The sequence below is a fragment of the Lissotriton helveticus genome, chromosome 9 (genome assembly GCF_964261635.1).
Source record: "Lissotriton helveticus chromosome 9, aLisHel1.1, whole genome shotgun sequence".
Classification (NCBI taxonomy): domain Eukaryota; kingdom Metazoa; phylum Chordata; class Amphibia; order Caudata; family Salamandridae; genus Lissotriton; species Lissotriton helveticus.
The window spans coordinates 234,912,158-234,936,658 of record NC_136070.1 but is presented as its reverse complement, the minus strand read 5'-3'; the positions used below and the strand labels follow the sequence as shown (position 1 = coordinate 234,936,658).

The 24,501-nt window shown below is 51.2% G+C and overlaps 1 long non-coding RNA gene across 2 annotated transcripts in view; it reads left to right on the top strand.

Moving 5' to 3' along the window:
• LOC144782701 (uncharacterized) overlaps positions 1-24,501 on the top strand; it is a 75,583-nt gene that overhangs the window by 47,138 nt on the left and 3,944 nt on the right. The window contains exons 2-4 of one of the 2 annotated variants that reach the window (XR_013601215.1): positions 14,520-14,707; positions 15,390-15,652; positions 19,790-19,884. This is a non-coding gene — a long non-coding RNA (uncharacterized LOC144782701). Of the gene's footprint in view, positions 1-14,519; positions 14,708-15,389; positions 15,653-19,789; positions 19,885-24,501 lie in introns of those variants that run through there. The other variant, XR_013601214.1, reaches the window with a different exon arrangement.

Sequence of the window (24,501 nt, the reverse complement as noted above, 5' to 3'; positions counted from 1 at the left end):
AAGGGTGCCTGTGTTGGCGCTAGGCAGCTAAGTGTAGCACCAGCGCAGGGGGAAATGCAAGGCTGCACCTTATTTTTGTACATTTAGTGCAGCCTTGCGTTTCTGAAGTGGCGAAGTCAGGCGTTAAGCCATGACGGCTCACGCCTCACTCCGCCACTTCTTTGTACATATGCCCCTACGTATGCCACTGTACTCATCTCAGGAATGTGTGTAGTGCATTTTACCAAACTATAGAGGGTTGTCTTAATGGCCTGTGTTAGAAATTGAGTCTGTAGTTGGCAGAGGTATGCACCCTGTCCAAGTAGGAACAACAATGCTAGTCAGTGTACACAAGATACACAGTAAAAGATAAGCTGTGCTCACCCTCTAGTAGCTTGTCACAAAGCAGTCAGGCTTATCTAACGAAGCAATGTGCAAAGAATTGTGCAAATCACACACAGATGCATAGATAGTAACACAATGGAAAACACCGCAAAAATACTCCACACATGTTCAGAAGAATAGAGGATAATTCTATGAATAAAACAAAACCTAAACAACAAAAATCCAATAGGCAGAACTGGAGTTATGGATTTCTAAAGAAAAGAAAAAAGAATTACTACTTATAGTCATTTGCGGGGGTTACTGTGAGTCATGCTAGACCAGGGCAAATCCAAAGTTCAGGCTGACAGCGATGGAGGGCAAGCCCGCTACAGGACTCATGCATAGATAGATACATTTTTTATTGTTTCAAGGTATTAAAAACCATCACAATATAAAAGGACACAATAACATTGTAATACAAATCATGATCATTCAGAGATAAATAAATAAATAAATAAATAGAATAAAAATGCACGTCTTACCACGGATGGGGACCAACTTCCCTGCAAAGTGCAATATTTATCACCTGTAAAAAAGATGTTACCAGAAGAAAACCAGCTCTAAAAACGGTTTGGACTAATCCAAGAATCACTATAATTTCGGTTGGTTCTGTAACTGTCACTAACTAAGAAAAACGAGTTCCGCAATAAATCTCTATACAGTTTTTTTTTTATCCCAGAGATATATCTCGTGAAAACTGAAAAGCCGAAGCCCTGCTGAACATTTTGCATTTTGTGTTTAGTCTGATTAATAATTTCAACACATGCAACAACACCTTCTCATAGGCCCGTTCCACCACGTTAAAGGGCCCCAGTAAAGGGGTCTCAATAATAGTGCTAGCTATATGACTAGGGTTCCATAGCAGCAAATCTACAATTATGTTGCCTGTAATTATTGGTCTTAGTCACATGATGGAGCCAATATTCCTCGCTATATGAAAACACAAATAAATAAGAATAAAACGTGATAAACACTCATAGCTCCCGATAAGATTTACCCAGCCGATAAAAGTTTTTAGAACACTCAGGAATTTGCTGGAACCAAGGTCAATAATTGTTTAGTTTCTTTAAAGAATTTCACACAACGGGCTGATAACTGTGGGCTCATACCACTCAAACATGCAAAAATAGCAGTGTTGCATTGCCTTATAATAAGCTGATGAAACAGCGGTTTGAACCAAAAACATATAAGATTTTTTAAAATTCGGCAAACACATATTATGTGGGCTAGGCTTTCCTTCTGAAAGTTACATAAACGGCACTACTGCTCAGAATACCTTGTTAATCTCCAGGATTTATAGGCTTTTAAAGAAATTAAACCACATTTCAATCTCAATAACTCTTTCTTAACTGACAGTTTCGTGTAGGAAGCTAGGTACGCAGCTCTCCCCTGCTCTTGACGCGAGTCACATAGGTTAGCGTCTGGGCCAGACTGGCTATAGCGGGCACTGGGTAATTCCCGGTGCGCGGCGCCACACGGGTGGGGGGCCGGTTTGGGGCCCCTAGGGCCCGTTTTTGTTACAGGGCCCTGTAACTAAATCGGCCGTTAACCGGTACTCCATGTGCAACTCCCACTGCTTTGTTAATGTCGGCCAAAGAAAGATTGAACAACAATGGAGCGAGAATGCAGCCTTGCTTTGCTCCAGTAGTGGTCTTGGTTCTTTTGGCGGTGACTCTATTAGATGTTACTTTCACTTTTTCCCATGAGTCGGAATGTAAGCTTTCTAATAGGACTTAGGAGGCCTTCCGCAATGCCCAACTTGACAACTTCTTCCACAAGCTCCCTCTGTCCACTCTATCAAATGCAGTTTCAAAGTCTTGGAGGCAACATATAACGGTGGAGACTTATTAGCATTCACAGTTTTAATCAACAAGGAAAGAATCATCGGGTTGTCTTCGGTTCCATGCCCAGACCTAAAACATGATTGCGTAATGGAAATAAGGGCCTAAGCGTGGGCTCACTCCTCAACTTCTTATTTATGATTTTAGTGAAACATTTGCCTTCCATGTCCTGCAAGGGAATAAACCAGAAGTTGGCAGGGTTATCACAGGCTCCTTTTTTGTGTATTGGGGTAAGTATAGTGCCTCGCAAACTATCCGGCACTGTGTTTTCCATTAGACAGTTTAAAATAGGGGGATTGAGAAGGGTGGCCCAGTTTTCTGTAGCATTTAAAAAAATCCTTGTGGGGATGCCGTTCGAGCCGGCTGTATCTCTAAAGAGGCCAAAATAATTGAGGCCTTCGAGAATATGGCATTGCCCCAGGATGAAATACTGTGAGTTGAACTGGGACAGTCTAATAAATCTTCGAGTGTGGCCTCCTGGTAACCTTCTATTTTTAAGGGATTATACAAGTTATGGATATATTGCGTCGACTGCTGGACTGTGACGACTGGAATTTTTTGAGGGGTATTTTGATTTGATTTTTTCTTGACAGGGTTCCAAAATTTCATTGGATCTTTTGTTTTCAGGGCCTCATGTAATTCCACCAATGCTGCTCCTCATTTGCACGGGCTATTTCCCAGGCTTTTTGCGGATAAGCCTTCCTTGCCTTCCTGATCTCTGCTAGTACTCTAGCATTGGCAATGCTTTTGTGCACTGACACCCGGAGTCTATTTAGTTCATGTTTCAGAGACCTCAGCGCAGGGTTATTCGTTTCCTTCTGAGGATGGCTGCTGCCCATTATTTGGGGTTTTCTTGCCAGCTTCTCCAATAATTTGCACAGTAGTATTTGCCAGCTTAAAGTGGAGAGTAGTCTATTAAATACATCACTTTGGAGCTCTTTTCTCAGCTTGGCCAGGGACCCCTTGGCCTATGTTGCAGTCCATTTTTAGGTCGAAGCACGACCTCTGCTTCAATGCGAAGCATTGATAGCAGAGTCTGCTTCGACATCTATTGCTACCCGTTTCTGGGAATGTGGACAGGAAAGGGTGCACGAGCGCAGAGTAGCTCAGTTTTCACCTCGTGAGCGCGCACGGCGCCGTGCCCCTCTCCTGTCCACATTCCCTTGCGCAAACACTCTACACTCACGCATGCGCACATACACAGGCATACACAGGCACACACACACTGCATACACACACGCAAACACACACGCAAGCCCACGCGCACACACACAGACACACGCACAGACACACGCACAGACACACTCGAACACACGCGCCACCCCCACCCCCACCCCACCACTTACCGGGCTCTTTCGGCGTGTTCAGTGTGTCATCTACAGCAGCGCTGGTACCAGGGGGCAGGACTTCACTTCCGGGGCTCCCTCCAGCACCTGGGAGCCCCGGGATGCGGAGAGGCCATCAGTCGGCCGGCTCCACTTCTTCCTCGGCGGCGGCGGCTGTGGCGGCGGGCGAGACTTCCTGCCGGATTGCAGGCCCCGCCCCCGTCTCAGGCAAAAGTGCCTGACTTCCGGTTTTTTTTTCCTTCCGCAAGTCACAGATCCGCGTCAGTCCGGCCCTGGGAGAGCATGGGCTCTCTGCCACCTCCGAGATCACTGCCACCGGGCTCCCCGCGGGCGCGGCCTCGGCCTCCGGTTCCTGCTGCTGCTCCATGTCCCCTGCTGCAGAGGCCTGTGCAGGGCGCTCTGAGCCTGCTGCTCCCGTCCCGCGGCACCCGCTCTCGCGAGATCCGGCAGCCTCTGAGCCGCCACCGAGAGAATCCCGCGCCGGCCCCCACAGAGCCCCACGGTTGCTGAACTTCATTTGTATGATAAGCTCCGCCTGCTCCTGCTCTGTCGGGGGTTCCTGTAGGACGGCGGCGACTGTCGCCTCTCCGGTCGCCGAGTCACCTGCGGTTCTACTGCCCCCTTCTCTTGATTGGACTGCGCGGACGGAGCTCAGCGCGAATGCCAAGACGCAGAGCGTTTGACTTGGAGGCGCGAGAGGAGCTTGCACGAGCTCCCGCTACGCACTTTTCAGCAGCAAAAGTGAAGTGGTCTCTCAGCAAGCAGGATTCACCGGGCGACACCTTCGTGGTGGTAGGAGGGGACTCATCGTGACAACACAGTTTCGGCTTTAAAAATGTTCTCTCATCCAGAGATAACGGTAACGTCACCACAGTTTGAATGCTCTCTTTCTTTATTCTGTTTGCTATTAAGTATTTGACATCATGTTGCTTTAAAAATTTGCAAATACTATCAGGTACAAAACATGTACCATTATCAGTGCAATTTTTTGGGTGGTCCTTATGTACTAGTTTGCGCTCTAATAATGTTACAATACAAGCAGTATCTGCAAATGAAAATATATAATCTTCGAATAACAATCTATCTTGACAATCAAATACTTTATACAATTTGATAAAATATTGAAAAATTTAAAGCCATTGTTAGTAATATCAATACATGTAAGTCACGTAAATACAACACATATTGCATTACAAATGCTATAGGTGTCACATTTGCAAAAGTTATAACTATTGGCATTGTAAATGACAAAGCTATTAATTTCGCTATTTTCAAAAACATAAATAAAAAATGTATCATTTACAATACGAATAGCTCAAACTTTCCTAATGCGAGACCTATTGCATTGCAAATGCTTGTTTTCTTTGCAGCACACAGGTGTCATCTTCTATGCCATCTACTTGTAGTTGTGTCAATTTTGGAGTTTCCCTATGGATGAAGCATGACAGCTGAGCATCGTCACTAATTGGGAAGTGCAAACTTGAAAGTTGCTTACCCAGGTAAAATGCTGGGTAAAAGTCCAGATGTAGACAATCAGTGAATTTGAAGAGCTAGTTATGTAAGTATGGCTAGCAGGTTGATCACTGATTTCTCTTCCATATAGAGATCGTAATTCCAGAGCATTTAAGGCGGTGGCGAAGCTTTGTCTCCCTTTATTTGACCAAGCATAATCTCTGGGATACTCCATACGTGGTATTCTTTTTGCTGCCATGGAGAAATATGGGACGTCGGGGGCGTGGCTTGGTGCACAATGGCGACGGACGTGGAAGGGTAGAGCTCCGATCCGAGCTCCCCTTCCCTGGGCCGATTCTCCGTTTCCCACATCCTGTTTAAGCTGCAACTACGAGCGGACCCGGAGATAACCCCCACCCACACATCATCCAAACCTGAGGCTGTTTGCTTACCTGGGCCCGCACCGGCGTTAACGGAGTGACTGTGTCCGCGCTGGGCGAGACTGATCCGGTGTGCCCGGCTACGCGAGGCCGGGGCCTCAGCAGGAACACCAGGCCCAGTGTCGCGGCCTACCTAACACCCTGCAGTGACGTCTGCCGAGCACAGGCGAGGGCAGAGTGACCCCCCTCGCCCCTGAAGCTGAACTACTGCAGCGGCCCCCCTGTACCAGCACACGCTCACCTGCTCGCATCACGGCGAGGAACTGCAAAGCCACCGGAGCGGTAAGGCGCCCACACACGGCGGACGCCGGCGGCGGAGCGCCGCGCCTCGGGGGGGCTGCATCTACGGCGACATCAGGCGGACCGCGCTGGGATATCACCCTGGCGGAATCACCGTGCACACGCTCGGCCATACCGGAGGGGAGTGCACCGACCCTTAGGCACCTGCAGGACCCACACCGGGGGGCGAGGACCTGATTGCCCCCGAGCTGCGAATCCACGTGGCCAACCCCAAAGGCAGAGAGTGGCTACAAGGGGCTACGAGCGGAGAGCCAGCCCCACTGAATGTTGCCCGCGAGGGCGGACCCCGTAAGGTGAGGTGCCTGGGCTCATGAGGGACGAACTGCTGGGAGGCGACGATTACCAGTGGCTCACTGGCACATAACCACTGCTGCGGCACGCTGGAGCCTGGAGAGGGGTGTCCTCCCTTGCCATTCTCCGGCGCGGCAACACTGACTGTTGGGACTCCCCCCGCACCCCTCGCTCACTGGCAGCGACCACGGACCACGAGGGAGGACAGAGAGACACGATTGCCCCCTCAGATGTTAGGAGAGGCGCGCCTTCACCTGGAGACATGCTCCCATGAGAGCGCAAAGTAAGCTGCACCGGGCGAACTGCGCCACACGCCGCGACGATAGCCAGCAACACTACCACACCTGGTGTGCACCCCTCCCACCTGCCCTGCCAACTTGCACTTATCCATGCGGGCACTGCCACTAGCCATGATGCCTGTGGGGTGGGACTGAGTGGACGGCCCACCGACACTCCTGTTGGGACTGCGACGAGCACTGCCTATCACCTGGGGGCTGAGGCCTTGGTGACCTACCTACACCCACGCTGCCGTCGCGACCTACCCTCAGGAACTGCCCTGCCTATCACCTGGGAACTGAAATCTTGGTGCCCTACCTGCACCTACGCCGCCGCTGCAACCTACCCTCTGGAACTGCCCCCCTTGAGCGCAGTGGACGCTCTCACACACCACCTTGTCCATGTCTGGGGGTGAAGACGCGCACTGGGACTGGTGGCACATCCTTGAAAGGGAAACAAGTCAGGTCGCTGCCCAAGATGGATTCTGACCACGTGACGTCAAAGCTGGACAATGTGCAGGCTGTAATGGAACGCCTGGAAGAATCCCTCCAACAGACTCGTACCTCCCTAGAAACAAAGATTGACAGTGTGGCGATAGACCTAACCCATCTCAAGGCTGACCACAAGAAACTGCAGGACCGCACCACAACATTGGAGGGAGCGGTGGCTGATCTGGAGCCCCGGGTGAGTCAAACGGACAAGCACGTGCGTGACCTCCTTAACAGGGTCAAATTCCTGGAGGAGCGAGCTGAAGACGCGGAAGGGCGGGCACGAAGAAACAACATTAGACTGGTCGGCATACCGGAGAGATGGGAAGGGACCGATCCCGTGATACATGTGGAAGACCTGCTGAGAGGCCTCCTGCCAGAGGGCGCGCTATCGCCATATTTTGTAGTGGAACGCGCGCACCGTGTGCCCACGAGACCTCTCCCCCCGGGCTCTAACCCCAGGCCGCTGATCCTTCGTGTCCTCAACTACAGGGACCGCGACACCATCCTACGCGAATCCAGGAAACTTGGCGACATCCGGATTGACAATGCCACAGTGATGCTTTTCCCCGACTACACCGTCCAGGTGCAAAGACAGAGACATTCCTTCCTGGCGGCGAAGCGGAGGCTGCGACAGGTGGGTCTCAAATACTCACTCCTTTTCCCGGCTCGATTACGAGTGGTGGCGCAGGACAAGACGCACTTCTTCACCAGCCCTGAGGAGGTTGAAGCCTGGCTGGATGGCAGGGTGGAGGAGGCACCCCGGAGAGCACAGGGTACTGCCACGATCTCGCGCTCAAGAGGATCGAGACGACGTCGCCGGCGCAAGTCGCCCACGCCTCACCGCTCACAGGAGACGACAACCCGCTCCCCACCGGCGGACCAGGTCTTGCAGGAACAACAGGACACACTGCGCAGAGTCACGGAAATCAGCGGCTCTCCGGCGCCTTCCTCTGCTCCGAATGCTAGCCCACGCGTGTTTCCCAGTGACGACCAAGCCATCTACGTACTGCCGGACTCTCAACAGTCCGCAGACCTCCCTGACGTAACGCCACAGACGGCAGATTTACTCGCCTGAGGAGGGCCCCCAGGACTTCCCGCCTCGACACACGGCCGCAGCTGCCATGCCTGCACTATCCTGACTCGCCTTGGGGTGAGTGATGTTCGGCAGCGACGGGTGAGGGGGACCACACCGGCAATAGCGACGACGAGACGCAGTGAGTAACTTCTTGCAGACATTACGCACACTTGTCATGTGTCATTGCGACAGTCCTCTCCTTACTGTGGTCGCAGATACCATGGCGGCCCCTGGCCGGATTCTGCCGGAGGTGTGTGCTACTCTCCTACTCTCCTACTAACTTTTGTATCAGACAGACATTCTCCCTTTGCACTGGGTGGGCTGATACCCGGCGATGCCTGTTAGCTGTGACATTCTTTCCACGGCCCGGGGTGGGACGTTGCCCCCTTTGTGAACAATACTGTTGTATCGCTCTTTGTGCCAACTGCTTAACACCCCCTAGAACTATATAGTTTATTTAACTCACTTGAGTGTTTGGACGGCGGCATGTTAGACGACCGACCATTTGGCATTTTTATTCTATTGCCATTTCTTGGAGCTTTGTGTTCTTTCTTCTTTCATCCCCTTGCGGCTGTATGGGTCACCTTTTATCACACTTGCAGCTCTGTTTTGGCGTGGGGCGGGGGCAGGGGCCAGGGGGTCTGGGGGGGGCCGCGTGTTGGGAGCCGGGAGCAACTGCTGGAATTGGGACTTACCTAGACGACGACCATGACTGAGATTCAGATGTGTACCTGGAATGTCAGGGGCATGCATACACCGTCACGACGGTATCAGATATACTCATATTTAAAACGCCACAAGATACATATTGCGCTCTTGCAAGAAACGCACGTGAACAAAGCAGAAGTGCATGCACTACAAGGCAGATGGCGTGGGCAGTTATATGCAACGAGAGTACTCCTCCTTTGCCCACGGGACCCTTCTGTGGATCCGACCTGGGACTCCCTGGGCGGTCTCTAGCGCTCATATAGACCCTGATGGTAGATATGTGGTGGTCCAGGGCAGATTGGATGGACAGTTGGTGGTACTGGCCTCCCTATACTCTCCGAACACTGATCAGGGCAGTTTCCTCACCCAACTGTCAGCGACACTGGCGACATGGCATGGTGTTCCATGGATCCTGGGGGAGACTACAACTGCATCTTAGACGCGACACTGGATCCCTCTTCCCCACCGCACGCTGGCACGCCGGCGCACGGCGCGATGATAGCGCTGGTCAGCTGGGCCGCACAATGGGACTTGCACGACGCATGGCGGACACATAACCCCAACACACGAATCTATTCCTATTACTCGGGCGCGCATGATCTACATGTACGCTTAGACAGATACATGATATCCGCTGACCTCCTTCCCCTCGTCACTGACACACGATACATGGGCCGCACACACTCAGATCATAACCCACACGTCCTGGCCATAGCTTGGTAGCGCCCACACCCACCGATCCCTACATGGCGGCTGCAACCGGCCCTCTTGCTAGATGTGGCCTTCCGAGATTCCCTTATGACACAAACAGCGCAATATTTTGAAGATAACTCAGACACGGCGTCCTCTCCTCAGATCGAATGGGACGCCTTCAAAGCGTGATTAGGGGACACTGCTTGGGTGCGCAGGGACACATGCAGAGGCAGCTAGAGGGGGACTTAACTCGACTGGAAACCGACCTTCTCCGACAGGAACAAGACGCGATCGACGGTACTAGCGACCCACTGACGGAAGCGCAAACGGAGCACGCGCGCCTCTTAGACCGCCTTCGTAACCTTAATTTTGCGGCCCATTCCGCACGCACGCATCACCTCAGCGACAAACCAGGCAAATTGCTGGCCTGGCTGGTCGCGCAGGAGGATCGCGCAGCCCCGGTGTCGGCGATCCACACGGAAGAGAGGGGGCTAATCTACACACAGCGCCGCATTCATGACGCTTTCACGACCCACTATAGAGCCTTATATGGCTCCCGGCTCCAGGTCCCACCCCCTGACATAGCGGAGTATCTTTTTGCTTTACCAATGCCACGTCTGACTGCCGCGCAGCAAGACGACCTCGGCGCGTCGCTCACGTCTGAGGAACTCCGCACGGCCATCTTCAACCTGTCCAACGGCAAATCCCCCGGCCCAGACGGGCTACCAGCCGAATTTTATAAAGCCGGTTCGGAGATCCTCATCCCTGAGCTCTTGAAAATGTATTCTGCAGCTGCTGAAGATTCCTCCCTCCCTCCTACACTCAATGAGGCCAATCTTATTTCCATACTCAAACCTGGCAGGGATAGCACCCGCATGGGCTCCTATCGCCCCTTGGCCCTCCTGAATACAGATTACAAAATACTCGCCTCCACTCTAGCCCAGCGCCTGGCCCCACTGGTCCCGACTCTGGTGCACAACGATCAAAATGGCTTTGTTCCAACACGCCATACCTCTTATAATATCCGCAGACTGTTCCGAATACAGGAATATGCCACTCGGCACTGGCCGAGAGCGGGATGCCTAGTACTGGACCTTGAGAAGGCGTTTCACTCTGTGGAGTGGCCATATCTTAAGGCGGTGATGGAGAAATACGACCTGGGGGGCGGTTATGGAGACATTGTGGACTTAGTATACCAAAGACCCACGGTCCGAGTGAGCACCGGCAGGTGCTGTCTGGTGCCATCCGAGTGCGGAGGGGCACCAGACAGGGCTGCCCCCTGTCGCCCCTGCTGTTTTCCCTGGCGATGGAACCTCTAGCCACGATCCTGCGGACGCAGGGGGATGAGTGGGGAATACCGATGGCGGACGGTGTCCATGCCATCTCGCTTTATGCAGACGACCTGCTCCTCTATGTTCGGGATTTCACCAATATCCCGAGATCTCTCACTGACATCTTCCGGACCTTCGAAGCTATGTCAGGGTTAAGAGTCAACTGATCCAAGTCATGAGCCTACCCCTTTGGCCCGGACACACCTGAGTGCGATATCCGACTTGGTTGAGAGAGACTGCAATGGTACCCCACCACGTTCCGGTATTTGGGGATCCACATATACCGGAATCCCTCAGACATACTGGATGGTAATTTGATGCGATCGATCGCCTCCATCCGCGCGCAAGTGACCTTTTGGAGAACTCTGCCCTTGAATGTGCCCAGCCGTGTGGCACTGACGAAAATGATTGTCCTACCGCGACTATTATATTACTTTGCCAACATCCCGATTTACGCCCCTACCAAGGTATTTCGCGAACTGGAGGTCATGATTCGTGGCCTTATTTGGAACGCAGGCCGGCCCCGTGTAGCGCTAGCGAAGCTATACATGCCCACTGAGTCGGGAGGTATGGCGGTCCCCAACATGGAGCTGTACTACCTGGCGGCGCAACTACAGTGGGTATCGGGCTGGTTGTGCGGTAAGAACTTAGGGGACACTGCCACAGATGCTAACGTCTGGACCCAAGCACAGACGTGCTCTCTGTTCCATCCACCGACTCGGGCCCCCCGCCCTGCCCAACTGCATTTAGCAGTGGCGCGCAAATGCTTCCTACGCTGCCTGAGACTCACGCGAGCGACGACGCCGTACGCTCCGACACTCCCCCTGATGGGTACCCCCAGGGACACTGGGGTGTTGACGGAAGCAATACTGGACAGTTGGACGCAGGCGGGTGTGGAGACGCTGGGAGACCTTTATGCGGAAGGTGCCCTGCTGCCCTTCGCGGACCTCGCTGCGGGCACGGGTCTGCCAGCTAGGAAATTCCTATTACATGCGTCCCTCTTGCACACACTGACGACTGCCTGGGGTGACATATCTGAAGAACCACCAATGCACCTCTTCATGCAATATCTGCATGTCATGGGCAACGGCTCCCACATAGTGCGCTGGCTGGCGCAGGCCCTTCTGACCCATACACAACAATCTACCCTGCCGCTGAGAGACAAATGGTCGATGGATAGAGGGAGAGACTGGACCGACAAAGAATGGGCAATGGTGCTGGTTGGCCCGACTAATGTCCCACGCAACCCCCGTTTTAAGGTCATACAATTTTACATTCTACATCGCGCTTATTTATCACCCGACAAAATAAACAGATATTTTTCAGTCACCGATACCGCATGCCAGCGCTGCTCCCTGGTTAGGGCAGACTTCTTACATATGCTCTGGCTATGCCCCGGTATCCAGTCATACTGGGACGAGATCGTGGTGCTGCTAACGCTCTGCACTAACGAAAATGTGCCGCGCACGTGGGAAGTCTGCATCCTAGGCCTTTACAAACGCACAAAACTGAATAAGGTACCGGCCAGGTTTTGGGACCTGGGACTTATCACGGCCAAACGCCTACTCACTAAACACTGGAAGGCCAGCGCACCCCCACATGTCCAACACTGGTACACGTCTTTTACCAACTGGGCGCATGCGGAAAGCACAGTATTGCACCGGGAGGAAACAGCGGGACTTAGGAAATTCCCCATTGCCCAGCTCTGGGATGACGTACTGAAGTCCTTACAGCAGGCGGGCTTGGACAGAGGGATCACCTGAGGTAGCCTACACCCGAACCAACTCACTGACATGAGACACTGAAAAGACTCTGGTACCAGTTGCACCCCCCCCCTTTTTTTTTTTTCCTTCAACGGTATGGCCCATGCCAAACCTCCCATAACTGTAGAGCGATTGCGCCCCGTGCACGTGTATCATACCACACTTGTAGCCCCTTACGCTCAGAACGACTAGTGCTTCACTGCTCACCTAACTCAATTGTGATGTTTCACAACCCTTCCATCTCCCAGGTGACAGAACCCCGTCCCGCTCCTTGTGTGTGGCTGGCACGACTGTCCCACCACAGAGACGCTGCATAAACGCCCTTGTGGTGGCCCCACTTCATGCCCCCGCTGCTCTCTCGCCTCGCCCTGACCTCATATTATCAGATCCTACCTATTGCTGCAACTCCCCCCCCTGTTCTCACACAGACAGACGCCTTATTTCTTAATAGCCCTTCTCCTCCCACCTCCCCCTGTCACGGTTCACGTTCCAGTTTATACGTTAGTTCTATTTTACAAAACAGGACCTTTTTCATGGCTGGTTAGACATTGTGTATTATGCACATGTGATGTTGATACCTACATCTCCACTGACACTTACTAATTCCTCCTCACTCACATGACGAGAGGCACGTTACAAACAACCTGAGAGGTGTGACTGAGGAACACGTTCTCCGATCACACACCGATGGTCCTACGCTACGACTTCTATCTCTGACCACCATAGAAACATTACCACTGTTGGAGAATGGCACACACGTTGAGGCACCAGAAGCGCCGGATACGGCTATGACGGTCACTTCCTCTTAACGCCACTAAATGCGACTACCCCTTTGCCCTGATACAGCACACCATTGCTCTAACTGCTTGTTATACCACAGTATCACATGCGACTGACCTGTGCTTTTTATATTTCTGATCCCACTGTTTAATGTTGCCATGGACACTAACCATAGATGTTCACGGACTGCTGATGGCATGTCCACGACACCGGAGATTCATTACCACATACAAAAAACGTAAAAGTCATAGGCCTGACTATTCCTTGAGCTACCCAAAGTATGATGTGTACATGTTTTATCCTACCACGCTGCCAGACCCCAGGGTTGTCGGCTACAACGGCTGTTATCCTACCAACTATACGTGCAACTTGCGCTTATTGCAGCCGGCATAAAGAGGTTGTAGGCTATGTGCTGTGTTATATGCAACATGAACAATAAAGGTCTTTTAAAAAAAAAAAATGGAGAAATATGGGACGTCTCAAGCAAAAATATATTAAAGTCACCTGCCAAAACCCACAAGTCTTTCGAGTACTGCTGGCATAAGTCCTTCATTATTTTTTAAATGGCAAAGGTGATTGTTTTCTTTTTGGGTTGCTTGGGGTTTATATCGATGTTTCCTATAATAAGCTGATGGATACTTTTTCGATCGCCCTATGAGGTTGCTGCTACCAAAAAAAAATACAGACCCCGGGAATATGTGCCATGATTGTCCCATCTATCTCCAACACTTTGTGGATCAAGAGTGAAACGCCTTCAGAGGCGTGTTTCCCTATTGTAGAAGGAATGGCCAGTACGCAGTATTCGTTGTGGTCCAACCAAGTCATGTGAGACAAATGCCATGTATCTTATAGGCAAATTATATCTCTGGAGCTTATTTCTTCTAGTGTTGAACTATCATTTAGAAGGGATTTTAGGCCTCGTATATTCCACGAGAACATGTGTAATATGTGATTCGGTGTATGTTTCGTGAATGTCAGCAGCATTCCCTGGAATGTCTGTTGAACATCTACGACTGTTCCTGGGCAAGGCCGAGGACTAGGATAGCCCATCCCACCATTATGGCGGTCGCACCAGACCCCAGGGAAAGGGGGGTGGGTGGGGTCTCCGCACCAGTTGATGGCGCGGCGCTCCCCCCCCAGGCCAACCTATTGAGAGGTTAGTGTAGAGCATGAACCGGAAGCACTTTAGTGTTTCTGGTTCAACGCTGAGCCAACGTCCAGGCAGACCGGTATAGACCGGCCTGCCCTGGGCTCCCCCTTTAAGAGGGGGTAGTGGGGAGCAGAACAGTCTCTTGTTCCTTGCTCCCCACAGGACAGAACACCGAGCCTACAGTGGCCCGTAATCTTCTTTTTCTTTTTTCCCCTACAGGTTTCAAGACAGGAGCAGTGGAGTCGAATTACTGTTGCAAAGAGAGTCGCCAGAGATCTGTGTGTGCACCTCGGGACATTGTGTATTAGGCACCGAGCTGCAGCGGAGTTCGGTGGAACGTTGGGAGCCTGTTGTTTCAATTGAGCTGCAGATTGGGAGAACCGGCAGTAGCGGTGTGTGGAAAGCCGGTAAGCGGTTTGGGGGATGGCAACATAGCCGCTTGTATTGTGGCGCGCGTCTGCTGTAATTGGAGACGCTATTGGGGCAGCAGTGGGAGCAGTTTTTTCATGGACATAAGGAGCGGGTGGGTGTAATAGCTCCGCTGTTTTGATTTTTTTGTTTCGATTGGTAACGCTGCCCTGAATTGTTTTGCTCGTTTTCAAGTCTGCCCCCGGCCGCACGCTTAAGTGTCGAGCTTCCCCTCCTCATTCAGTGCTTCTGGGCCTGTGCCGGGAGTTTGTGGGGGCCAGTAGTTTTGTTGGAGGTGTTGCATGCCAGGCATAGTGAGCATACCCGCAAAGCCTAGGATCGGGGGGCGCGAGACAGCATGAGTTATTTATACTGGAAATAGCATTAGAAATAATAATTGGCATTGCAAATTGATTATCGATTGATACATTTGGAGCAGATCATTTGGGGCATCCAGTGTAGTCTGTAAATTGCAAGCGGTACTGTGGCAATTTGGGGTGCACTGGGTGCGGCAGTATTTGGGTGCACGCCTGGTTTGATGCAGGTGTAAGGGGCACGCGCTTATGGTATTGTGGCAATTTGGTGCTTGGGGCGCAGGGAGTTTGGGAACGCGCCTGGTTGGATGCAGGTTTAAGGGGCACGCACTGCAAAACAGCATTCTTGCTTTTCCTTCTAATATAGTGCCATCCGGTGGGGAGCAACAAACACAGTGAAGTGCTGGAAGTGATCATCTACCTACCGGCGCAACACAGACATTTGTGGACAGTGGAAGAGCCGGTTTTTGGAACACCGCGGTGGGCGGTTCTGGCTGGCCAGCATTTCACTTCTTCTGGGAGCCACAGAGGGTTTGAGTGGGCGACTCACTGAGCCTACTGGGTATGCCAGTGGGTCGTGGCTCTGGTTTTGTGAGTGCACGGGTCGGCTGAGGCTGCTGTTTCTTCCAGGTAAGAGTTGACACAGTCGTCCTGGGCAGCGGGGAAGGGCGTGAGAAAAGGTTACGTGCAGGCAGATCAAGTCAAAAATTTGCATCCTCAAAGGCCCCTAAGGCGTGGCGGAATGAGAAGCGGTCATGCACTGACGTTATGCTGGAGGCATTAATGCTGCAAGTCCAGGACATGGGGCAAGCCCTCAATATGTTACAAGAGAAGGTGGATGGTCCCGAGGTAGCTGAGGGGAGGTCCAGGTGGCCTATTATTCCCCCTTGACCCTACTCCCGCCTTTGCCGAAACGGAACAGGGACAAGCCCAACGGGAGAGGGATGGAGGGGCCCGGAGCCGGCACCAAGGGAGTCTATGCCAGTACCACTTGCACCCACTCCAAGCCTTCAGGGTAGTGGGGGGGGCAAGTATTATAGTGCCTGCAGGGCCAACAGAGGGCCAGGCTTTTGTCCCAGTGGCCCCTTTGGGGGGAGGTCCAGTAGGGGCCACACCAGAGCAGCCGGACATCGCGTCCAACTTGGCGGCAGTACTCATTTGTCTAGAAAAGGTGGGGAACTGGTCTCACGCTGCGGGGGCATCCAGCAGTGGAGGCAATGCAGTGGAAAGGGCCAGACAAATAATGGCCGAATTGGGTAAAGACAAGCCAGATGGGGTGCCGGCAGTACCGGCAGGGGATGCAACACCCATTGTCACGGTACCGGCCACTGGTGGTGAAGGTGTTTTGGCGACAGTAAGCACACCAAAGGACACAGGAGCACAAAAGACGTCTGAGGCAGCAGCACCAGCAGGTATGAGTAAGACATTGCCTCCTTTAGGCTTGGGGGAGAAACGTTCCGACAGGGAACAGTTGGGGCGACATTTATCTCAGGAGAACAAAGAAAAGATCTGGAAGGGAAATATGTCAGCATTTTTTCCTTGTTGATCGTTGAGGCAAAAAGGGAGGAGGCAAGGAAGAACAAAGAATGGACACATCACAAAGAGTGGGCAAACATAATTTTGAAATACAGGGTAGAAGAAAACTTGGGCAATTGGATACAAGGTTTCACGATATACATGGCAGTCATGTTAGAGCGTTTCCCAGAGGTTGGGTCTGAAATGGCATGTTACCAGAATAGGATCACCATCGCGCATGCAACAAAGGGGGGCGATGGGTGGAAGGAATATGATAAGGATTTCAGGAGGGCAAAGGCGCAGGATCCATCATTGGGATGGAACCAGACTGATATGTTTATTCGTTTGAAACATTTAGTCCAAGGCCCATCAGATGACATGCGGGCACAGACACAAGAAAGCGGGTGGTTTCAGCACTTTAAAGCTGGCCCCTCCGGTAACGCGGGTGCGCCACGGGCAAATCAGGGGGCACGAGGAGAAAGGGTGTATGTTTTGACTACAACAAGGGAACCTGCAGTAGAGCACCAGGTACATGTAGGTTCAAGCATTCCTGTGCTTTCTGTGGTAATGTGTCCCACCCTGAGTCCAAGTGTTTCAAGAAATCCAGAGAGAATGGAGTCAAGAAGCAGGAATGAGGGGGCACACCTCAAAAAAGCTAGATCTCCTGTTAACGTCAGCGCCATGATCCCCTGGCTAAACATGTTTTGCCCTGCAGCTGCTAAGACGATCAGGGAGGGGTTTGTGGAAGGTTTCAGGATCCCGGCGCAAAACTACAATGGGGTGGAGCACTGTAGAAATCAGCTCTCGGTTAGGTCCAATGAGGGCATAGCAGAAGCAAAAGTTCAGAAATAAATAAAACTGGGTAGAGCGGTGGGGACCATTTGACAACATCCCAAAGGATGCCTTTGTATGCTCACCACTGGGGGTGGTCCCAAAGAAAGCACAAGGCAAATTCCGACTAATCCATGATCTTTCAGCACCAAGGGGTAATTCTGTGAACGATGCAATTTCAGATGCAGTGTGTGGTGTAAAATATGCATCTTTTGACCAAGCGGTAGACATGCTCAGGTCCCTAGGAGGGGGCTTTATTAGCAAAATCTGATATTGAGTCCGCTTTTAGACTGCTGCCAGTGCACCCTTTACATTTTCACCTGTTGGGTTTTTAATTCAATGGGAAGTTGTACGTGGACAAATGTATGCCAATGGGGTGCTCTGTATCCTGTGCCTATTTTGAGAAATTTAGCTCCTTTCTGGAGTGGGTTTTCAGGAGGGACATGGGCCACCAGTGAGTGCTGCATTAACTCGTTGATTTTCTTTTCTTTGGGTCCCTGGGCTCGGGGGAATGCAGGACAGCATTGTCAAAGTTTTGCGCCCTCATGCGAGATTTCGGCGTGTCATTGGCAACCGGAAGACAGTGGGTCTGAGCACACAGATTGAATTCCTAGGGATTGAGCTGTATTCTGTACAAGGGGTGTCTAGGTTACCGGAAGAAAACGAAAATGATTTTAGGGTAGCTTTACAGCACTGCCTGACAAGGAGAAGGTTATGTTGCACCAGTTACAGCAAGTAGTGGGGCAGTTGAATTTTGCACTACGCATAATCCCCATGGCATGTCCTTTATCCCGCACCATTGCCCAGGCCATGTCTGGTCTCAGAGAAAAGCATCACCACACCAGACTATCCGGCAAGGTCAAACAGGACATGCTCATTTGGAAGGCATTACCCCGCGATTTCAATGGTAGGGTGGTGTTGCCCAGCTCGCCTAGGTCCAGTCCGTAATTGGGCCTGATGATTGACGCAGCAGGCAGGGAAGGTTTTGGTGCCATTTTGGGGTCCAAATGGGTGGCACTGCATTAGCCGGGCTGGCGCGCAACATAAGCTTCCTGGAGCTCTTTCCCAACCTGATGGCGCTGTCCGTATGGCCTGAACGGCTGAGAAACCAGTCGGTAATTTTCTAGTCAGACAACATGGCTGTGGTGGAATGCATCAACAACCAAACTGTGAAGTGCAGTATGATGCTGCGTTTGTTGAAGGAGATTGTTTTACAGTGTATAAAACTGAACGTACTTTTTAAAGCCAAACACATGCCGGGTATATTGAATCATTCAGCTGACGCATTGTCTCGTTTTAAAATGCAGGCCTTCAGGTCACACATCCCAGAGGCAGCGGTACACCCAACACCTTTCCCTGAACAGCTTTGGCAACTAGGTGCCCCCAACTATCGGACCTCGTGGCAGCTAGCCTAGCGCCCAGAACCAGGAGTACTTACGAAGGGGCGTTTTTTTTGTCATTTCTTGGAGGAACCGTGGGAACAAAAGTGGCTTGACCCTGGGTCAGAGGTAGCATATCTTGCTTTCATGAGGGAGCGGGGGCGTACTGTAGCGGGGGCCAGGCGACATATCACGGCAATATCATTTTTTGCTAAATTAAAAGGGGCGGGGGATCCCACAAGGAATTTTGTGGTGCGCCAAGCTTTGAAAGGCTGGCAACGCTTGCATGGGGGCCAGCCTGATGTCCCGAGACGGGTAGGGCTGGAAACGTTAGCTAGTCTAATGGTAGCCGTGCCGCGGGTTTGCGAATCCACAAGTGAGGTGGCGTTGTTTCAGGCAGCATTCTACCTCACATTTTATGGCGCCTTTAGGATAGGAGAACTTGTATCAAAGAACAAAAGGGATTGGAAGGGTGGCCTACAGGTGGGAGGGGTAAGCTTAGGGAGAGACTCCGTGCTGATCTCCATACACAAGTCCAAGACTGACCAGGTAGCCAGGGGGGAGAGCATAGTGCTACATAGTGCAGGGAATCATACATGCTGCCCCGTTACCAGACGGGCGCGGGTCACGGGTGGCCCTCTCTTGATACATAGGGATGGGACACCCCTCACTATATTTCAGTTCAAGAGAGTCATGGTTCTGGCAAACGCAAGACGCTGGGCTGGATTCAGCTAACTTTGAGACCCACTCTTTCAGGATAGGGGCAGCCACGGTGGCAGTGGCCAGGGGGCTGAGGGAAGACCAAGTCAAGAGGATCGGTAGGTGGTCCTCTAACTGTTATAAGAGATGTGTGCGGCTGCACATGCTTTAGCATGTTTTTTGTGGGGATTTGTAATACTAACTGCAATTTCCTTCATCCTGTGACTCAGAGAGGAGGTGACATTAGTACACTCAAACAGAATACTACGTGCAGTTGGGTATGTTTTTTATGCATGACAGTGGCAATGCACTTACCTATCCTATTCTCCATGTTTACTTGCAGTTTCTCCATCCTGTGACTCAGGGGAGAAGCCTGCATCGGTCACCAACCAAGATAGGATGAGGACACCGGTTCAACCAACAAGCTACAAACGAAGAGCAAAGGTGGTGGCTCAAATTCACTCTTGGCCCCAGGAACAGCAATACATCTGGGTTCTGGGGCATTCATATGTCTGCCATTTAAAACATTTCTTTTCAGAGGGCTACGAGGCCAGGACACGTCAGTTAGGAACAAAGATGGTATTTTTTGGACAGGGCGACCTGTGCGGGGGGCAATTCAGGGAATTGGTGAACCGCACATTAAAAGACAGTAAGGGACCACCAGCTATCTGGATCTTACACTTAGGGGGTAATGACTTGGCTTGACAAGGGAGGAGGATACTAGTGGAGGACCTGCTCACCGAGGTAGGGTGGTTGTCAAAGAGGTGTCCCGAGTCAATGATTGTCATTTCCCCGGTGGGCCGCTATGGTGGGGGCTAGTTTTGGGTCCCTGAGGGACCGTTTTTGTCAACGGGGGTCGGCAATATCTGCCCGGTGTAACAAAATCGGCCAAAACCGGACCTCACAAACTGCTCGGCTGCCCTCCACCACCACAGGGGGGGGGCGGCCGCGCAGTTTGCCAGGGCCGGTTCCGTTTACCAGTCCTGCCCTGTTTTTCACTATCATTTTTGCCTGCTACTGTCTCGATATACTACCAGAAAATTGCATGCATTATTTAATTTATTTTAATATAGCATTTTAAAACATTCTTTCTGAGTTGTATTATCAACAGTGTAAGTAACTAATTGCTGATATAATATTGGAGTATTTCATGTAGTCTAAACACTGGTTAGATTAAGAGAATGCTGTTACTAATATAAAAAAGCAGTAAAATGATTGCCTCTGGGAGCCATCAGTCTTGGAGTTGTTTCTCAGGGCTTTCAATTGCAGCTAAGATCAGCTGAGCTTGGAAAGTGTTAACAGGCTGACACTGAGACCGCTGTGACCTGAATTTATTTTACCCAGAGTTCCTACCACCTGGCTTCAAAGGAGTAACTTTCAGTATTTAAAGATTTTCTGAGCATAGCCATTTTATGTAATGAGCAAAGTGGGCATTTGTCCGTGGACCACACTTGGTGATAGTGACTGGCAAAATCAGATGAATAAATTTAAGTATTTAGTTGGTCTTGATGGCCTCTTTGTTATGGTATGTTATGTTATATTAAGTTTATAAAGCGCACAGCTACTGAAAGTGTCCCGGCGCTAGCTCCTAATAGAAAGAAGTGTCTGATTGTCTAAATTAAAACAGCAAAGTCTTGAGTTTCTTTTTAAAAATCAATGGATCTTGAATGGACCGCAAGGATAAGGGCAGCAAATTCCAGGCCATACCATCCTTGCGCACAAAGGAATTGCCGCCGAGACGCTGATGTTTGAACTTCGGGGTCTGCAACAACCATTGGGCGGAAGACTGAAGCAGTCGGCCAGGCACATAGAAAGTGAATCTCTTTTGTAGGTATAAAGGGCCCGTACCATACAAAGCCCGGTGGGCGATAGTCAGCATTTTAAATTTCAGGCGAGATTCAACTGGCCGCCAGTGAATGGCGCACAAATGAGACCGTACACTATCTCTATGAGAAAGACCCAAAAGGAGTCTGGCCGCAGAGTTCTGCACCACCTGCAATTTTTTGAACAGGGACTCCGAGCATCCAACCAGGAGGGCATTGGCGTAGTCCAAGCGGGACAAAATAAGCGCACGGACCACTGTTTCTCTGGATGTGCTCAGCAAGAGGGGGAGAAACTTCCTCAAGCTCTTAAGAATCCCGAAACACGTGCCGGTCAATTTCTTAACCTGCGACACAAAGTTAAGGTTTTGATCGAACCAGACGCCAAGATTTTTCACTGCGCCAGATCTAACAGAAGGCCGAGGAAAACCCGGAGGCCAAAGCCTCTCTCTGAACTCAGAAGGAAAGGAGCCAAACAACAGCACCTCAGACTTCCCTTCATTACATTTCAGCTGAGCATTGGCCAGCCAGTGAAAGACAGAGGATAAACAGTGCTGGGCCATCCCAGCAGAGTCATCCACCTTGTACCAGGTAAACAGCAATTGGGTATCATCGGTGTAAGCCATAACCTTAGCCCCCAGTGACTCAGCAAGAAACACAAGCGGAGTCACATAGATGTTAAAAAGGAGGGGGCTAAGTGATGAACCCTGTGGCACTGCCGTGGACACCGGCAGGAACGCCGAGGCTCTCGGGGGAAGCCAAATTTGCTGCTGCCGGCCCTCAAGGAAGGAGCTAATCCAGAGCAAAGCCTTGCCCGCGAAGCCTGTGTCAGAGAGGCGATTGAGGAGCATGACATGAGGGACAGTGTCGAATGCCGCCGAGAGATCAAGCATAACCAGTGCTGCTCTCCCGCCGGCATCCAGACACTCCCGAATTGCCTCAGCAACCTCCAACAGGCCGGATTCCGTGCTGTGGGCAGCACGGAAGCCCGACTGGGCCGGATGAAGCCCTTTCGTCTCCTCAACGAACTTGGTGAGTTGGAAGGTGACTGCCTTCTCACAAACTTTCGCTAAACTAGGTAGCAACGAGATAGGACGATAGTTCTCAGGCATTATGGGCCAGTTGTAGGTAGCCCTTTACCGGTCGGTAACGGCCGAAAATCGGTATTTTCGGCCGTTACCGACCGGTATTGAGCAAGGAGGAGACCGAAAATCGTCCGAATTGGTAAATTTACCGAATCAGTAAAGTTACCGAATCGGTAAAATACCGCATCGGATAATTTACCGAATCGGTAAATTTACCGAATCGCACCGGTTTGCGAATCGGTAAATTTACCGAATCGGTAAATTATCCGATTCGGTAAACTTACCGAATCGGTATTTTACCAATTCAGTAAATAAGAAGTGGTAAAATTGAATATTGAGATGTAGGTAAGCTCTTAAATACAGAATTTGCATGAAAATCGGTATTTAAGAGTCGGTATTTACCATGGATTGAAATCAGGTGGTAACCAGGTTCAGCCTATAAAAAAGGACCCAAAATGCAATTCTTTTGGCACAATGGCGGCATTTTATGTCATTGCAAGACGGCTACGGCTACGGCTACAGGAGGAAGGAGAGAGGGAATGGCAGAGACAGGAGCATGTCTACAGGCAGAGGGTCACCTTGTTCATGCTCACAGAGGCAGAGGTACTCCAGAGGTACAGGTTGGCCCCAGACACCATCTTGGACCTCATCAGGGACCTTCAACCACTGTTGGAGCACACCACCCCAAGGGCACACGCTATTCCACCCCCCGTGCAGGTGCTGTGCAGCCTACACCTGCTTGCGTCTGGGAGCTACCAGAGCGTGGTTGCTGCGGTAGGTGGGGTGACCCAGAGAAGTCTGTCAAGGTTTTTCCACAAATTCCTTGACCCCATGTTACAGAGGATGGACCATTACATATCATTTCCTGCAACCCATGCTGAACTGGTCCAAACAAAATCTGACTTTTACCAGTTGGCTCGATTCCCCAATATAATTGGCTGCATCGATGGCACGCACATTCCCATTTGTCCCCCTGCTGCCACTGAATATATGTACAGGAATAGGAAGTCCACCCACACCATCAATGTGCAGGTGATTTGCAATGCATAGTGCGCCATCACTGACCTTGTGGCAAAATTCCCTGGGAGTACCCACGACTCCTATATATTTCAGAACAGCTGCATCTATGGACGGCTGACTGCAGGGGAATTTGGTGAAGGATACCTCCTAGGTAAGACACAGTGTCCTACCCCCATAACACCTATTGCAGTAAGAAGTACATGTATGCATGTGAGTAATGTATTCCCATTTCCTTTTAGGAGACAGTGCCTATGCCCTCCGCTCCTTCATACTCACCCCCTACCTCAACCCCTCAACACCCAGCCAGAGGAGATATAACCGGGCACACAAGAGCACAAGGAACGTTGTTGAACGAACATTTGGTATCTGGAAAAGCAGGTTCAAAAGCCTGCACAAGAGTGGAGGTGCAAGGCAGTATACCCCATCACCTGCACTAAGATCATTGCTGCCTGTGCTATGTTGCACAACCTTGCTGTGAAGAAGGGTACTGAGGTGGAGTTGTCAGACTACGAGGACCATGACGACGACACTGCTGTGCCTGAAACACAACCTGCTGGAGTGTCAACACCAAGTGATGGCAGATACAGACGTGATGAGATTACACGCAACTACTTCTGAGTAAGTAATGAGACACAGACAGGTTGTGTGGGGGTCCAACATATTTTAATGTAGCCACAACGATCAAGCACTTAAGTGCAACGAAATTAACATCATGAACGTGGGGAATGTATGTCCCGGGTTACTTCACCCATGACCGGTTATGTCACTTGCGCCCGCGCTTCCCTGAGCCACTAGGATGTTGGTCGCTGTGTTCAGCGTGCCCTGCAGCCTCAGCTGGGCGCCTGCTACTCCTCCGTGTCTCCACAACTGCGCTTGATATGCTGCTCCGGCTACTAGTGTCCTCAGCCTCTGCCATGTCCAGGGCAGGATTCTGTGCTGTTTGGGAAATCAGCATTGCCTCTAGTGCACTTGTAATCCTGGCCATGCCCCTGGTGACCTCAGCTGTGTTCTGTGTCAATGCCTCCTGCATATGTATGCCCCTCCTGCATAGCAGGGATGTGGCAGTGGCCAAACGATTGATGGCCGCATTGTGGACACGGGCCTCCCTGCGCCCTGTGTGTTCCAGACTG